Source organism: Coptis chinensis, chromosome 5, assembly GCF_015680905.1.
Source record: "Coptis chinensis isolate HL-2020 chromosome 5, ASM1568090v1, whole genome shotgun sequence".
Taxonomy (NCBI): domain Eukaryota; kingdom Viridiplantae; phylum Streptophyta; class Magnoliopsida; order Ranunculales; family Ranunculaceae; genus Coptis; species Coptis chinensis.
Genome location: NC_141460.1, coordinates 157250 through 162420, shown reverse-complemented (window position 1 = coordinate 162420; position 5171 = coordinate 157250).

The window sequence follows — 5171 nt, the reverse complement described above, 5'->3', positions numbered from 1 at the left end:
CCCCGTTTTATTTGTATAGACAAATAGGTCTCTAGACGAGATGCAACCCACTAAAATGGCGTTGCAATTAGCTGATCGGTCTATTAAGTATCCTAAGGGTGTCGTCGAAAATGTTCTCGTAAAATTCGGGATTTTTACTATCCGGGGATTTTGTCATCCTCGATCTGAGAAGTCGTTAACGACTCTGTCCGATCATCTTAGGGCGTTTTCCTCGGCAACCCAATCCGGCTCATTAATTGCGCGATGGTTCAATGTCCATGTCTTTTTGCCATCTTGCTTGTTGAAGTCAATGTTTTTAAAACAAAGACACGCTTACCCGATTAGATCTATGGATGGAGAGGTTAGCATGATCGAGCTTTTTGCTCGAGATTATTTCAACAACACATTCCCCGATAATCATATGCCCAAATTTCTTTCCTTTGGAAGTTCAGACTCCAACATTTCCATCCCTACACTAGTCGATACACATATTACGGATGAGGATGAGATAGATGACTTTCTCAAAGATGTAGAGGACTATCATAGTAACAAGGATATGACCAATCTAGATGAGCAATTCGATGAGTTTCTTAGAGCAGGTCATGATTCACCCTATCAAGAACTACTTTGCACAACATCCACCTCGACTCCCCTCCTTCCACTCTTTCAAAGGAATCTCGAGTTTGCACTCGATCCGGTTGTTTCTTCTGTGCTTCATAATTTTTTAAATTCACCTAGAAAACAAATACTTCAAAAGACTTGAGACAGTCCCTACCTACACTATGAATGAGTTTTGTGCTAAACCCACATCCTCATTTTTTCCATGCTTTCCTTCTACAACTTACCCATATCCACCATATTCTACACAACCATTCACTCTTCCACACTTATTCACTAGGACACCCTCTCGTTCAAAAATGAAAAAGAAGGTGCATGTTAGGTTAAGTAATAGGGTTATCCGACTTCGCATTCATTTTACTAGGTTGCGTCATAGGAAATCTTGGTGCTTGATTGTGTTTGGATATGTTTTCTATGATATTTATTTATGGAATGATCCACAACTATTTCGGTTGTTGATATATGATAAACTGCATGTTCATACATATGTTTAGATAAAGTCACGAGTATCTGACTATAAACGACTCAACTTTTGTGTTTGGTGCATTTCCTTTCATTTCCATATATTGGTGAGTGCACCATTAAGGTAACTGGGCCCTCCCTATGAAGTGTGTGGTTGTAAGTACCGGATCCTAAGTCCACGATTAACATAGTTCACGTTTTCCACTCTTGCATGTTTTTCTCGGATTTTTGAGTCATGTTTCTCTACGGGGTGAATTATGTCTTTCTTGCTCATTGTTTTTCCTTATAAAAGAAAAAAATATTAAATAATAAACATAGTATTCTAGGAAGTCTCGAATCGACTTTAAAAGACCCCATCGCTAAAAACAAATTTTCTAAGCTTCGTTGTAAAAATTTGTTTGGGGGTGGGAGTGTTAAATGTTCCATCCTAAATTTTTTTTATGTCCCATTAGAATTTCTTAGGCGTTTAATTGTATTCGATTCGGGTTGACATAATCTAGGAATTTAGAGTTTAGTCGTTAAGCATAACGTCGTCATGCACGCACTTCGAGGCATTTTACACTATCTTATATGTCATCCACGGTCGGAATAGAGTGTTTTATGGATCATTGGATTGAAAATTCTCTCCTGATCATTTCCATATCTCATTCGCAAAAATCGGACCCGATAACGAAGCGGCAATTTTGATTTGAAGTTTATGCAAAAATCGAAAAATTCACAAATTTCGATTTGGGCTTGGGCCAACCCAACCACCAGCCCAGCCGCGACTCTCGCATCTTTACCTTAGCCCAATAGTCGCGATCATCTTCTCAAAACCGCCATTAACGCCACCAAAGCTCCAAAACCTAAAACAAAATAAAATTAAAAAGAAAACTAAATTTACCCACCCACAATCAAGACCCAACCCAAATCGACTCCAACCAACCATCGCCCCACACCCTACACCGATTTACATCAACAAAACCACCGGAAAATCAAATTAAATTAAAATTTTGGTGCTTTCAATAAACGCGCCGTCGCCACCACCACCACTGTTTTTCTTCGGTCGGTCGATACAAATTCCACCACCACATCCCATTTAAACCCCCACTACATTCCAAACACTAAAATGGCTCAACAATGTCGAATTTTGCGGAGCAAGCTTTTCTTGGCGACCACTTCGCCCGTTTTCACGGTGACGAAAAATCGATGAGATTTGGATAGCTTGTGGTACTTTCGGCTGAAAGCCTATTACCACGAGGACTTAGTCCGACGGTTCTACAATCTGAGGGAGTTGGAAGGGACTAGGATTTTTGTTGTGGTGGCGAAGACGAGGAAGTGACGACGGGGTTGTTGGCTGAGATTCTAGGCATTCCGCCTAGAATCCATCTGGATGTCACGTTGCAGGAGTCCCAATATAATGGGGTAGAGCCATTGATGAACGTGACGGTTACAGAAGGGAACTACAATGCGAGATCGCATTTTGTTCGCCAGGCATCCCTTAGGACCAACCAGCTGGCTGCAGCTCAGTAGATTGGTCAGAACGTCCTGGGGAAGGAGAAGGTCAGCGACATCGGCCTGAACTGCCTCCACATCTTATGGATACTCGGGAGCGAGAAGTCACGAGTTACGTATCTTGGAGTTCTTGCTTAGCATGATTAGGGGAGTAGGGAAGTCTGTTGCACCTCTCCCGTGTTGATAATCAAGATCATCTTTGAAGTTGAGGCAGCTCGAGGCGGCCGATAGGACTTACATCACCCTACACGTAACCCTCGCGATCTATAAGGAGTGTGTCAACGGGTTTGGAGGTTGCCCGAGGATCGGGTAGAGGGCGAGGAGTATGATGGGGAAATGAGAATCTTGAGGAGGATGGGGGAAATGAGAATCTTTGAGGAGGATGAGGGAGGACTTGGCGTGTTTTGATCACGGATGCCTTGAGAGGTCTTGGTCGGATGCAAAACGCATAGCTGTGATTCATCGTGGCATCGCGTTAAGCTCAACACTATCTGCGAAGACCTCCGGACTTCGACGGAGTAACGATGCATCATAACCGAGATCCGTTACATAGAGATGGATGAGAGGGGGAACAAATGAGGGCCGAGCTAGAAGCTTCGGCCCCGATTCGGACCGAGATGCTTACACGATTCCCACCTCACGGGGATTCTCTGTCTGAGGACACACCATCGAGGCACGAGCGTCGTCGTCGAAGGACGGATGGTGCTGGCCCATCGGGAGCTCAGGAGCCATCTCCGGACCGTGTGCCCTCCGCTACCAGTACAGGAGTGATTAGGGATAGTATAGTTTGATGCTCTATTTTTATTTGTAGTTTCATTATTGTCATTTATTTTCATGTAAGTTTTATTTCCGTAATTTGAATTTTGTAGTGAAATGTACTTCGAATGAAAATTTTAATATAATGTGGTTATTTTCATTATGCGTGGTTGTTTAATATTGATCCCACCTTCCCAAATTGTTTGGGGGTGGTTTTATCTATTCCAGCATGATTTTTATATGACCCTCGTCTTAGAATTTATTGTGGAGTCAAGGTGAAAATATGGCCGTTTAGGCATATCTATGAATAAGTATCATGGTAGGATGAAATATCGATTAAATAGATAGATTCTATCATTAATTCAACCTAAAATATACTACGTTTGTTTTAGAATCAAGAAAATGAGTTGTTTCCGTTTTCGGGTTTGGAAATTTTGGTATTTTCGGAAACTGCCATAAAAACCTTTTGGCAACTTCCCGATCCGTTTTAGCAACTTAAAACCTATATAAACTTCATACATTCTACACTCACAACTCACAATACACCTAACCTCCATAACTCACCATTCACTCCCACGAATCCCACGTTTCGTCTCATTTTCCGAAGTTTCAACTCCGAAAAGCACTCCGCCCTACAGGGGGCTTTTCGCTCTGCAATTTTCAGTTTTTTTGTCGAGCGCTTTTCAGCGCTTCAAGTTGAGCGACCAGCACTCAAACACTGGATTTCCAATTCTTGAGAGCGCACTTCAGCCTTCTAAGAGAGCGCGACTCAGCGCCGACTTCCGTGGACTGAAAAATTCCAATTTTCTGGGGTAGTTTCCGGATCATTCGCAGCTATTCTAGAGCGTAATTTTGAGATGACATCTCCAACATTGATACCGGAACAGTCTTCCGAAGATTTGTTCCAAAGCACTACTTATGGTGCTTGGTTTTGTATGGCGATCACATACGTTGGTTGGGAGCCGCTTATGGTAAGACCAGATGCACTTTATTCTCCAACACTAGCATCTTATTTTTACGATAACTGCATTTTCTTTGAAAGACCAGATGGAGAACAAGTGTTCTCCATCAACATTGATAATGAACCAATGGAAATTACTAGGTTCTTGCTAGCATTTGTTCTTGGACTTGCTATGCCCGCTGAAATACAAGACCCATGGTGTTATTGGGTAGATAATATGTATATCTACACTTATGAGTTTTTGCATGAGTCGTATGGGGCGGGCATTTTCCGTATCGAGCACCAAAGGGGACTATAACGTCGCTTTTGGTAGCTTTGTCCATGAACATAGGAACTGTTATGTTTTGGATCATGCTAAACATTTTAGGGAATGACATTTTTCTTACGTGAATGATGCCACTTGCGGCGTTTTCCTTTGCTTTAGCCACGGGGACGTATGTGTCATGACCTTCCCGAACCTTGATGTCTAGTTTAGCTCGATCCCATAGCATGAGGCATAAGTTCCTTCTTATGCCTGTTCTAGTTTCCCGTATTATGCTATGTTTCTTTCCTGTTTTTGTACATGTTTCCGCGGATTGGATTACGGGTCGACCGCATGCGACCCACCAATAGTATTATTCGATCCTTCGTGCAATGACTTGGCAAAGGTGGAGGATACAACCTCATCAGGTTGCACCCTACACTCCGTCCGGACCAAGTGGCTCTTAATAGGTTAGCAATAATAGATGATAAATGGCGGAAAGCCCGGCAAATTATCATGGCATGGCAGGGCCGAAAAGGAACCGCACTTCTTTATGGAAGAAGAGGATGAGGAAGATGATGAGTAATCACGGGGAGATAAGGTAAGTTTTCATTCTAGTTAGTGTCTGCTTATGTCCCAAGCAATTTCATTCTTGTTAAC